This window comes from Salmo salar, chromosome ssa01 (assembly GCF_905237065.1).
Source record: "Salmo salar chromosome ssa01, Ssal_v3.1, whole genome shotgun sequence".
In the NCBI taxonomy this organism is placed as follows: Eukaryota; Metazoa; Chordata; class Actinopteri; order Salmoniformes; family Salmonidae; genus Salmo; species Salmo salar.
In genome coordinates, this window is record NC_059442.1 from 48,728,853 (window position 1) to 48,742,592 (window position 13,740).

Consider the following 13,740-nt stretch of genomic DNA (forward strand, 5'->3'; position numbering starts at 1 on the left):
ATAGCGAGACTATATACAGGGGGGTACTGGTACAGAGTCAATGTGCGGGGGCACCGGTTAGTTGAGGTAATATGCACATGTAGGTAGAGTTATAAAAGTGACTATGCATAGATGATAACAACAGAGTAGCAGCAGTGTAAAAGGGGTGGGGGGTGCAATGCAAATAGTCTGGGTAGCCATTTGATTAGATGTTCAGAAGTCTTATGGCTTGGGGGTAGAAGCCTCTTGGACCTAGACATGGCGCTCCGGTACCGCTTGCCGTGCGGTAGCAGAGAGAACAGTCTATGACTAGGGTGGCTGGAGACTTTGACCAATTTTAGGGCCTTCCTCCTGGTATAGAGGTCCTGGATGGCAGGGAGCTTTACGCACTACCCTCTGTAGTGACTTGCGGTCGGAGGCCGAGCAGTTGCCATACCAGACAGTGACGCAACCTATCAGGATGCTCTCGATGGTGCAGCTGTAGAACCTTTTTGATAATCTGAGGACCCATGCCAAATCTTTTCAGTCTCCTGAGGGGGAATAGGTTTTGTCGTGCTGTCTTCATGACTGTCATGGTGTGCTTGGACCATGTTAGTTTGTTGGTGATGTGGACACCAAGGAACTTGAAGCTCTCAACTCCGTCAATGAGAATGGGGGTGTGCTTGGTCCTCTTTTCCTGTAGTCCACAATGATCTTCTTTGTCTTGATCACATTGAGGGAGAGGTTGTTGTACTGGCACCACACGGCCAGGTCTCTGAGGCTGTCTTGTCGGTGATCATGCCTACCACGTGTTGTGTCATTGGCAAACTTAATGATGATGTTAGAGTCATGCCTAGCCATGCAGTCATGAGTGAACAGAGAGTACAGGAGGGTACTGAGCATGCACCCCTGAGGGGCCCCTGTGTTGAGGATCAGCGTGGCGGATGTGTTGTTACCTACCCTTACCACCTGGGGGCAGCCCGTCAGGAAGTCCAAGATCCAGTTGCAGAGGGAGGTGTTTAGTCCCAGGGTCCTTAGCATATTGATGAGCTTTGAGGGCACTATGGTGTTTAACACTGAGCTGTAGTCAATGAACAGCATTCTCACGTAGGTGTTGCTTTTGTCCAGGTGTGAAAGGGCAGTGTGGATTGCACTAGTGATTGCATCATCTGTGGATCTATTAGGGCGGTATGCAAATTGGAGTGGGTCTAGGGTTTCTGGGATAATGGTGTTGATGTGAGCCATGACCAGCCTTTCCAAGCACTTCATGGCTACAGACGTGAGTGCTACTGGTCGGTAGTCATTTAGGCAGGTTACCTTAGTGTTCTTGGGCACAGGGACTATGGTGGTTTGCTTAAAACATGTTGGTATTACAGACTTGGACAGGGAGAGTTTGAAAATATCAGTGAAGACACTTGCCAGTTGGTCAGTGCATGCTCACAGTACACATACAGGTAATCCATCTGGCCCTGCGGCTTTGTGAATGTTGACCTGTTTAAAAGTCTTACTCACATCGGCTGCAGAGTGCGTGATCACATAGTCTTCTGGAACAGCTGGTGCTCTCATGCATGTTTCAGTGTCATTTGCCTCAAAGCGAGCATAGAAGTAGTTTAGCTCGTGTGGTAGGTTTGTGTCACTGGGCAGCTCTCGGCTGTGCTTCCCTTTTGTAGTCTGTAATGCTTTGCAAGCCCTGTCACATCCGACGAACGTCAGAGCCTGTGTAGTATGATTCGATCTTAGTCCTGTATTGACACTTTGTCTGTTTGATGGTTCGTCTGAGGGCATAGTGGGATTTCTTATAAGCTTCCGGGTTAGAGTCCCACTTCTTGAAAGCGGAAGCTCTAGCCTTTTAGCTCAGTGCGGTGTTGCCTGTAACCCCAACCAGAAGCCATGGATATGTACATACGGCCACTGTGGGGACGACATCATCGATGCACTTATTGATGAAGCCAATGACTGATGTGGTGTACTCCTCAATGCCATCGGAGGAATCCCGGAACATATTCCAGTATGTGCTAGCAAAACAGTCCTGTAGCTTATAATCAGCTTCATCTGACCACTTTTTTTATTATGTAAGGCCAGAAACAGAGCATACAGTGCCTTCAGAAAGCATTCACAACCCTTGACTTTCTCCACAATTTGTTGTTACTGCCTGAATAAAAAATAAAAAAGGAAATTCTGTGTCACGGGCCAACAGATAATACCCCATACTGTCAAAGAGGAATTATGTTTTTAGAAATGTCTACAAATTAATAAAAATTGAACCTTAAATGTCTTGAGTCAATAAGTATTCAACCAGTTTGTTATGGCAAGCCTAAATATCTTTGTAATATTTTTATTTATTTAACCTTTTTAGCTTGGCTAGTCAGTTAAGAACAAATTCGTACTTACAATGACGGCCTGCCAAAAGGCTTCCTGTGGGGATGGGGGCCTGGGATTAAAATAAAAAATATATACAGTATAATTATAGGACAAAACACACATCACAACAAGAGAGACAACTGAACATTACACAGAGAGAGACCTAAGACGACAACATAGCAAGGCAGCAACACATGACAAAACAGCATGGTAGCAACACAACATGGTACAAACATTATTGGGCACAGATAACAGCACAAAGGGCAAGAAGGTAGAGGCAACAATGCATCACACGAAGCAGCCACAACTGTCAGTAAGAGTGTCCATGATTTGAGTCTTTGAATGAAGAGATTGAGATCAAACTGTCAAGTTTGAGTTTGCTGCAGCTCGTTCCAGTCACTAGCTGCAGCGAACTGAATAGAGGAGCGACCCAGGGATGTGTGTGCTTTGGGGACCTTTAACAGAATGTGACTGGCAGAAGTGGTGTTGTATGTGGAGGTGGCAAATCTGATGGCCGAATGGTAAAGAACATCTAGCCGCTTGAGAGCACCCTTACCTGCTGATCTATAAATTATGTCTCTGTAATCTAGCATGGGTAGGATGGTCATCTGAATCAGGATTAGTTTGGCAGCTGGGGTGAAAGAGGAGCAATTACGATAGAGGAAACCAAGTCTAGATTTAACTTTAGCCTGCAGCTTTGATATGTGCTGAGAGAAGGATAGTGCACCATCTAGCCATACTCCTAAGTACTTGTATGAGGTGACTACCTCAAGCTTTAAACCCTCAGAGGTAGTAATAACACCTGTGTGAGGAGGGGCATTCTTCTTACCAAACCACCTGACCTTTGTTTTGGAGGTGTTCAGAACAAGGTTAAAAGTAGAGAAAGCTTGTTGCACACTAAGAAGGCTATGTTGTATAGCATTTAACACAAAATCCAGGGAAGGGCCAGCTGAGTATAAGACTATCATCTGCATATAAATGGATGAGAAGAGTTTCCTACTGCCTGAGCTATGTTGATGTAAATTGAGGAGAGCGTGGGGCCTAGGATCGAGCTTGGGGTACTCCCTTGGTGACAGGCAGTGGCTGAGACAGCAGATTTTCTGACTTTTTACACTGCAGTCTTTGGGAGTGGTAGTTAGCAAACCAGGCCAAAGACCCCTCAGAGACACCAATACTCCTTAGCCGGCCCACAAGAGTGGAATGGTCTACCGTATCAAAACCTTTGGCAAAGTCAATAAAAATGCCAGCACAATATTGCTTAGAATCAAGGGCAATGGTGACATCATTGAGGACCTTTAAGGTTGCAGTGACACATCCATAACCTGAGAGGAAACCAGATTGCATACCCGAGAGAATACTATAGACATCAAGAAAGCCAGTCAGATGATTATTGACAAGTTTTTCCAACACTTGATAAACAGGCCTAATAGAAATAGGCCTATAACAGTTAGGATCAGCATTATCTCCCCCTTTAAATAAAGGATGAACCGTGGCTGCCTTCCAAGGAATGGGAACCTCCCCAGAAAGGAGAGATGGGCTTGGCGATGATAGGGGCAGCAACCTTAAAGAAGAAATGGTCTAAACCATCTGACCCAGATGTTGCTTTGGGGTCAAGTTTAAGGAGCTCCTTTAGCACCTCGGACTCAGTGACTTCCTGCAGGGAGAAACTTTGTAGCGGGGCAGTGGAAAAAGAGGGAGAAGCATCGGGGATAGTCGCATTAGAAGGGGTGGGAGATGAGGAAATGTTGGACGGGCAAATAGGAATCCTGACATAATGAAGTGGTGATTAAAGAGCTCAGCCATGTGCTTCTTGTCAGTAACAACCACATCAACATTAAGGGACATGGGCAGCTGTGAAGAGGAGGGTTTATTCTCCAGGTCTTTAACCGTTTTCCAGAACTTCTTGGGGTTAGACCCACAGAGGGAGAACTGCTCCTTAAAGTAACTAACTTTGGCCTTCCGGATAGCCTGAGTGCACTTATTTCTCATTTGCCTGAAGGATAGCCAGTCAGCCTGAGTATGCGTGTGCCGAGCCTTTCGCCAAATGCAATTCTTGAGGTGGAGTAACTCTGCAACATCACGGTAGAATCAGGGGCTGAACCTATTTTTACATTTTCTTTATGGGGGCGTTAACAATACCACTGAAAAAATATAAAAAAAGAAGGGCCGAGCGTCTTGGACAGAGGGTATCAAGCTGATTCTATACCATTTTACAGAGGCCAGTTCATGAAGGAAGGCTTGCTCATTAAAGTTTTTTAGCAAGCATCTATGACAAATCAGGACCGGTCGTTTCACTGAGCAGCCATTACGAACACAGGCTGTAAAACAGTGATCACTAAGGTATTTACAGAAAACACTAGACTGATACCTATCAGGATTATTTGTCAGGATAACATCGAGGTGAGTTGCCTTGCCTGGGTGTTTTGAGTCATACCTTGTGGGATTGGTAATAATCTGAGAAAGATTTAGGGAGTCCCATTGCTTTAAGTATGTCACAGTTTAGGTCACCAAGCAGGACAAATTCAGACTTGGTGTAAGGGGCCAGGAGAGAACTTAGGGCAGGTAGGGTACAGGCCGGTGCTGATGGAGGACGATAGCACCCAGTAACAGTCAACATAGAGCTATTTGAAAGTTGAATTGTTAAAACCAGCAAATCAAATTGTTCGGGGACAGACTTGGTGGAGACAACTGAGCACTGAAAGGTGATCCTTGGTAAAGATTGCCACTCCCCCACCTATTGGAAGATGTGTCTTGCCAGAAATAGGTTATAACCAGAAAGGTTAACATCAGTATTCAAAACACTCTTTCTTAACCACGTCTCCGTAATGACCAACACATCTGGATTGGAGCTGTGAACCCACACTTTCAATTGATCCATTTTAGGTAATAAGCTTCTAGTGCTAACGTGCAGAAAACCCAGGCTTTTACGAGAGCAGAAGTCAGTGAAGCAGATATCAAAGCACAAGTCAGAATTGGGGCTAGCAACAGTAGATGGGCCAGCGTGTACATGCACATTTCCAAATATCATCAACAGTAATACAATCAAGGCACGGCATAGGACAGGAGTAAACATTTGCCAGTCAGCGTTAGTCCTGTGGGTGAAAACAGCTTGTTGATATTAGAGGTCGAAGGAGAATGGCAAGCTAACGGGCGGGCCACAAACGGACAAATAATGGCTCAGTACAACAGTGGTGTGCTGAATTGCATCTCGGAACGCACAACTAGTCGACCTTTGTCACAGATGGGCTATTGCAGCAGACAACCACACCGGGTTCCACTCCTATCAGCTAAAAACAAAAAAGTGGCGCCAGTTGGCACACGATCACCAACACTCGTCAATTGAGGAGTGGAAAAACATATCAAGTGGGTAAAACGGTATGTAAACATTTATTAAAGTGACCAGTGTACATAGGGCAGCAGTCTCTAAGGTGCAGGGTAGAGTACAGGGTGGTAGATGGCTAGTAACAGTGACTAAGGTTCAGGGCAGGGTACTAGATGTCTTCATGGGTCTGGGTGGAACTGATATACCCAAGACTCGACCTGGGCTCGATTGGGTTTGGCTCTGAAATTCTAACTTTGGTCAGGCCACGGCTCCACAGCTCTGCTAATAAGGTGAATTTATTGACGTATAGAAGGCCTAGCCAACATCTATAAAGACTTATTCATTAACCAGAAAAGCAACTTAGCTGATATACATATTCTTTTGTCACCCAGGTCCATTCTGGTCTGGACCCGTTAGACCCAACCAGTACCCTATGTCGAGTTGTCCTCGGGTCCATTCTGGTCTGGACCCGTTAGACCCAACCAGTACCCTATGTCGAGTTGTCCTCGGGTCCATTCAGGTCTGATTATTCTCTGGTTCGTCCAGGTCCCCATTTTTGTTATTTGATTTAAAAAAATTGGGGGTCCATTCGGGTCAGTTCTGATTGTCCTCGGGTCTAACTTTTTTTTTTCTTCAGCCTCCTGCCTCCTTATTCAACATACTGTCTGTGTGAGTGGACCATTTCAGGTCCTCAGTGATGTGCACGCCAAGAAACTTGAAGCTTTTCACCCTCTCCACTGCTGCCCCGTCGATGTGGATGGGGGAGTGCTCTCTCTGCTGTCTCCTGAAGTCCACGATCAGCTCCTTCATTTTATTGACATTGAGGGAGAGGTTATTTTCCTGGCACCACTCTGCCAAGGCCCTCCCATCCTCCCTGATGATTGAGTTGGAGAGGTGTGTGGTCACGCAGTCATGGGTATCAGAAGTAAAATGACAGGCAAACTGGCATGCTACTGTGCCTTTCTAGATCTTAAACTGTCGAGTAGATCCACGACTGATCCAAATGGAATGAAACATTCAAATCACTGGGCTTTTGCACCGTTATTCAAATGACATTTCACTGCAGGTTAGAGTAGAATTTTGTACTCCCTTATAAACAATAATGCAATTATTCATTGCATTGTGGTGTTGTAGGCTAGTCTAGGCAGGATAATTGTATTGTCCTTCAAGATCAATAGGGAAGCTTGTTTGTAAACAAAGTAAAAGTAAACAAACACTAGACAAAACATTGTTAAAACTCTAATTTTGATATCATGTATGGTCAGTCTGTGCATCCAAATCTCTGTTTATGAATTTAATTGGTTACATTTCTCCAGCTCCATCACGCTTTTTACTTTAACAACAGGGGCGAGGAGGCTGCTTTGTTATTGTTTCAACTGTTAATTGCCTCTCTAAGGAATACATTTGATGTGTTATCACTTAATTTCATGTTATTTTTATGAAAATTATACTTACTAAGCTATTTTAAACATGACTATGGATTCATTACGTCTACATTGGCAGCCATTTTGAATTCCGCTTCCTGCCTAAAGTTAACAATGAACACCGCTTCTAGGATGGTTTCATATCACAATCGCTGCCCTATCCCACCTTGACAAGAGTAATACATATGTGAGAATGTTGTTAATCGACTACAACTCAGCCTTCAACACCATAATGCCCTCCAAGCTCATCACTAAGCTCAGAGCCCTGGGTCTGAACCCCTCCCTGTGCAACTGGGTTCTAGACTTCCTGATGGACCGACCCCAGGTGGTGAAGGTTGGCAACAAAACTGCTCCACCACGCTTATCCTCAACACGGGGGCCGCTAAGGGGTATGTGCTTAGTCCCCTTCTGTACTCCCTGTTCACCCATGCTGCGTGGCCGCACAAGATTCCAACACCATCATTAAGTTTGCTGACAACACAACAGCTTACAGGGAGGAGGTGTAACCTCAATGTCAATAAAACGAAGTAACTGAGGAGACTGCAGTGAGCATGCCCAACGGGGCCGCAGTGGAGAGAGTCAAAAGCTTCAAGTTTCTCACTGAGGACCTGAAATGCTCCCTCCACATCGACATTGTGGTGAAGAAGTTGCAACAGCGCCTCTTCAACCTCAAGAGGATGAAGAAATTCGTCTGGGCTCCTAGGACCCTCCAAAACTTCTACAGATGCACCATCGAGAGCATTCTGTCGGGCTGCAGGGCTCTCCAGAGGGTGGTTAGGTCAGCCCAACACATCTCAGGCGGCACACTGCCTACCCTAAGGACATCAACAGCACCTGGTGATACAGGAAGGCCAAAAAGATAATCAAGGACCTCAGCCACGGCTTGTCACACCCTGCTACCAGACTGAGACCGTACAGGTGCATCAAAGCTGGGCCCATCAGACTGTTGAACAGTCATCACTAGAAGGCCTCTGCCCGGTTCCCTGCCCTGCACGTTAGACACTGTCACTAGCCGGCTACTGCCCGGTACTCTACCATGTATTTTTGTCTACTGCCCTATGTCTATATAGTCATTGAACACTGATCACTTATTAATTATTGTTGTTCTGAAATCGTTTCTGTAGTTCGAAACAGATAGGAGTAGCATTCGTGCAACATTGTTTTGTTTTTATTTTCTCTGAGAAATAAAGCTACAGTGGGGGAAAAAAGTATTTGATCCCCTGCTGATTTTGTACGTTTGCCCACTTACAAAGAAATGATCAGTCTATAATTTTAATAGTAGGTTTATTTGAACAGTGAGAGACAGAATAACAACAAAAAAATCCAGAAAAACGCATGTCAAAAATGTTATAAATTGATTTGCATTTTAATGAGTGAAATAGGTATTTGACCCCTCTGCAAAACATGACTTAGTACTTGGTGGCTAAACCCTTGTTGGCAATCACAGAGGTCAGACGTTTCTTGTTGTTGGCCACCAGTTTTGCACACATCTCAGGAGGGATTTTGTCCCACTCCTCTTTGCAGATCTTCTCCAAGTCATTAAGGTTTTGAGGCTGACGTTTGGCAACTCGAACCTTCAGCTCCCTCCACAGATTTTCTATGGGATTAAGGTCTGGAGACTGGCTAGGCCACTCCAGGACCTTAATGTGCTTCTTCTTGAGCCACTCCTTTGTTGCCTTGGCCGTGTGTTTTGGGTCATTGTCATGGGGAAGGAGGTTCTCACCCAAGATTTGACAGTACATGGCCCTGTCAAATCATGCGGGGAAGTTGTCCTGTCCCCTTAGCAGAAAAACACCCCCAAAGCATAATGTTTCCACCTCCATGTTTGACGGTGGAGATGGTGTTCTTGGGGTCATAGGCAGCATTCCTCCTCCTCCAAACACGGCGAGTTGAGTTGATGTCAAAGAGCTCCATTTTGGTCTCATCTGACCACAACACTTTCACCAGTTGTCCTCTGAATCATTCAGATGTTCATTGGCAAACTTCAGACGGGCATGTATATGTGCTTTCTTGATCAGGGGGACCTTGCGGGCGCTGCAGGATTTCAGTCCTTCACGGCGTAGTGTGTTACCAATTGTTTTCTTGGTGACTATGGTCCCAGCTGCCTTGAGATCATTGACAAGATCCTCCTGTGTAGTTCTGGGCTGATTCCTCACCGTTCTCATGATCATTGCAACTCCACAAGGTGAGATCTTGCATGGAGCCCCAGGCCGAGGGATATTGACAGTTATTTTGTGTTTCTTCCATTTGCGAATAATCGCACCAAATGTTGTCACCTTCTCACTAAGCTGTTTGACGATGGTCTTGTAGCCCGTTCCAGCCTTGTGTAGGTCTACAATCTTGTCCCTGACATCCTAAGAGAGCTCTTTGGTCTTGGCCATGGTGGAGAGTTTGGAATCTGATTGATTGATTGCTTCTGTGGACAGGTGTCTTTTATACATGTAACAAGCTGCGGTTAGGAGCACTCCCTTAAATAGTGTGCTCCTAATCTCAGCTCATTACCTGTATAAAAGACACCTGGGGGACAGAAATCTTTCTGATTGAGAGGGGGTCAAATACTTATTTCCCTCATTAAAATGCAAATCAATTTATAACATTTTTGACATGCGTTTTTCTCAATATTTTTCTCTTTATTCTGTCTCTCACTGTTCAAATAAACCTAACATTAAAATTATTCACTGATCATTTCTTTGTCAGTGGGCAAACATACAAAATCCGCAGGGGATCAAATACTTTTTTCACCCACTGTATGTACATACTGCATTCTCGACATAGCTCATCCCAGATAACCACTGCTATAGATACCTTTTCTTACTTGTATATTGTCCATCATTTCTATACACACCACGTATTAGTATTCCAGACTCTGACATTGCTCATTCTGATACTTGTTCATTTCTTGTTTTTGCCTTTTTTTTGGGGGGGGGGGGGAATTATTTGTGCATTAGTATTTGTACTGCTTTTTTTGTATTGTACTGTTAGACACTTACTCCACTGCTGGAGCTAGAAACACTAGCATTTCGCTGCACCTGCTTTAACGTCTGCTAGTCTGTGTACGTGACAAACTTTGATTTGATATGTCACCAAATGTCATGCTTTTATCTGTTGCATCATACATGCATACATTTTTTTCGGGTCAAATACCAGCTATTATGGCAACCATTTGGTATTTTTGCAATAACTCGTTTCCTGGTGAAGTTTGAAATGGGCACCCCTTCTGGGATGTTTTGATATCACCTGAAGAATGTTTGTACCAAATTTCATGCTTTAATCCACTACGTAATGTTTTTTTTTGCTCAGGCCCTGGACTATAAAGCAAACAAGCTAGAATGACAGAGGGTACAAATAGGAATGAACAAACTCCCCCTTCCCCATTTTCAACACTATGTAGTTATCAAGCCGTGCACTTGGGTATTGGCCAAGTCACCCTGACACACACAGACACACATATAGCCCTGGTATGGCTGAGACAAGCTGACCACACAGTTCTTGGTACAGCAAGACATCCTCTGTCATTGAATTATGGATAAAATCCATTGGAAGTGTTACTGAGCGCTGCATACTCTATGCACTCCATTTCTAAGAATATTTCCGCAGGGCCCACTGAAGCTGAATAATAAAATGGTTAAGTGAGTCCAGCCAACCACAGGTCTCATCTTCGCTGCTTTTCAGAGCATGCATATATTTCCACAGGCTGGCTGTTTTTGATTCGTTCATTAGACACATCAGCTCTAGAAGTGAAGCCTGCACCGTTGGCTTAGCAAGTGTGACAGACCCACAGAAAGAGTGTTGGAAGTTGCTCATACACTCCTTGCCCCTCTATTTATTTTCCCCTTTTTCTCTCCAATTTCGATCTTGTCTCATCCCTGCAACTCCCCAACGGGAACCGGAGGCGAAGGTCGAGTCATGCATCCTCTGAAACATGACCCACCAAACCAAACTTCTTAACACCCACCCGCTTAACCCGGAAGCCAGCCACACCAATGTGTTGGAGGAAAACCGTTCACCTGGTGACCAAAGTCAGCCTGCAGGCGCCCGGCCTGCCACAAGGAGTCGCTAGAGCAAACCCCAAGTAAACCCCAACCAAACCCTCCCCTAACCCGGCTTATGCTGGGCCAATTGTGCGCCTCCCTATTGGATTCCCGAACACGTCCGGTTGTGATACAGCCCAGAATCGAACCCGGGTCTGTAGTGATGCCTATAGCACTGCGATGCAGTGCCTTAGACCGCTGCGCCACTCGGGAGGCCCTTCTACCTTTATTTCATGTGGAGTTGCATTTCACCTGCCAAACGATGATTAGATTAGTAGCTTCAGCATTGTCCAATTGCTACATTAAATGAATGCAGTACATCATATCTGAAAATGAGATGACAGGCTAACAATGAACAAAGTAACACGTTGCCACACTTCCAAGCCTTGTGATGTCTGAAAGGTCCTTGAAAGCTAGAAACCGGTAAGTTCCTTGAGAGAATGTAACTTAAAGTAACTGTATTGATACGTTTGATGCGAGTTCTGTTTAATATAAATTTGGCACTATAGTTTAACAGTATAGGTCCTATGATTTCACATAGGGTATTTGATAAAGGTAAAGAAGCGATTGTTGGTTGTGTGAATGACAGCCATCCTCTAGTCCTCCTTCCTACTCTGCATTTCTGATAGAATGATACCCTGTGGCTAGCAATGAAATCATTCATCAGCCAACGGAAATTGTATTCATTAACATGATGGTAATGGTAGTCTGCCTACTCTACATCTCTCCTTTTCTCCCTTTCTCTCTGAAAAACGTGCCACCAGAAGCATCCTACACTTTACCGATCACTCAAGTAAATCAAAAGGCTCTCTTAGGGAGTGCACAAGGTTCACTCCAAGTGCAACAATAAGTCTGTGTGAGAATAGCTCATGGTGTGGGTTGCATATCTGATGCAAGACCTGTGCTGTATTTGTGGAACACTACACAACTGGCTTTGTGGTTAGAGTGTCCACCCTGAGTTTGGATGGTTGGGAGTTTGATCTCTGACCGAGTCATACCAAAGACCAAAAATGGGACCTGATGCGTACCTGATTGGCACTCCGTACTAAGGAGATAGATTGGGGGTAAGGCCCTGTGATAGACTAGTGTCCTGTCCAGGGGGTGTACTTGTACATCAAGATGCCTCATGCTACAGAAACAGGAGATAGGCTCCTGCTCCTATGAGCTGTTCCGGCTTACTCGTGCAAGGTTAATTACTTATACAACTGGTGTGTGTGTGTGTGTGTGTGTGTGTGTGTGTGTGTGTGTGTGTGTGTGTGTGTGTGTGTGTGAGAGAGAGATTGTCTGGTGTAATGTATGACAAGGCGGGACAGCTCATGTTCTAATGTTTCACAGCTTGTGAGAGGAGTCATTGCTCATGTGCTCTATTTAAGATCTACAGTGCCTTCGAAAAAATATTCAGACCCCTTGGCTTTTTCCACATTTTGTTACGTTACAGCCTAAACATTTTCCCCATCAATCTATACACAATACCCCATAATTACAAAGCAAAAACAGGCTAGCTAATTTATTAAAAATAAAAAACTGAAATATCACGTTTACATAATTATTCAGACCCTTTACTCAGTACTTTTTTGAAGCACCTTTTGGCAGCGATTACAGCATTGAGTCTTCTTGGGTATGACACTACAAGCTTGGCACACCTGTATTTGGGGAGTTTCTCCCATTCTTCTCCCTCAAGCTCTGTCAGGTTGTATGGGGAGCGTTGCCTTACAGCTATTTTCAGGTCTCTCCAAAGATGTTCAAGTCCAGGCTCTGGCTGGGCCACTCAAGGACATTCAGAGACTTGTCCCGAAGCCACTCCTGCGTTGTCTTGACTGTGTGCTTAGGGTCGTCCTGTTGGAAGGTGAACCTTCACCCCAGTCTGATGTCCTGAACACTCTGGAGCAGGTTTTCATCAACAATCTCTCTGTACTTTTCTCCGTTCATCTTTGCCTCGATCCTGACTAGTCTCCCATTTCCTGCAGGGTGAAAAACATCCCCACAGCATGATGCTGCCACCACCATGCTTCACCGTAGGGATGGTGCCAGGTTTCCTCCAGAGGTGACACTTGGTATTCAGGCCAAAGAGTTCAATCTTGGTTTCATCAGACCAGAAAATCTTGTTTCTCATGGTCTGAGTCCTTTAGGTGCCCTTTGGCAAACTCGAAGTGGGCTGTCATGTACTGAGGATTCGCTTCCGTCTGGCCACTCTACCATAAAGGCCTGATTGGTGGACTGCTGCAGAGATGGTTGTCCTTCTGGAAGGTTCTCCCATCTCCACAGAGGAACTCTGGAGCTGTGTCAGAGTGACCATCGGGTTATTGTTCATCTCCCTGACCAAGGCCCGTCTCCCCCGATTGCTCAGTTTGGCCGTGAGGCCAGCTCTAGGAAGAAACCTGGTTCCAAACTACTTCCATTTAAGAATGATGGAAGCCACTGTGTTCTTGGGGACCTTCTTCAATGCTGCAGATATTTTTTGGTACCCTTCCCCAGATCTGTGCCTCGACACAATCCTGTCTCTGAGCTCTATGGACAATTTCTTTGACCTCATGGTTAGTTTTTTTCCCAAATCATGTCCAATCAATTGAATTTACCACAGGTGGACCCCAATCAAGCCATATAAACATCTCAAGGATGATCAATGGAAACAGGATGCACCTGA

At 45.0% G+C, this 13,740-nt stretch overlaps 1 protein-coding gene across 5 annotated transcripts in view; it reads left to right on the forward strand.

Annotated features, from left to right (window-relative positions):
- Positions 1–13,740, forward strand: part of LOC106604182 (serum response factor) — a 60,031-nt gene that overhangs the window by 22,755 nt on the left and 23,536 nt on the right. The window lies entirely within an intron of this gene.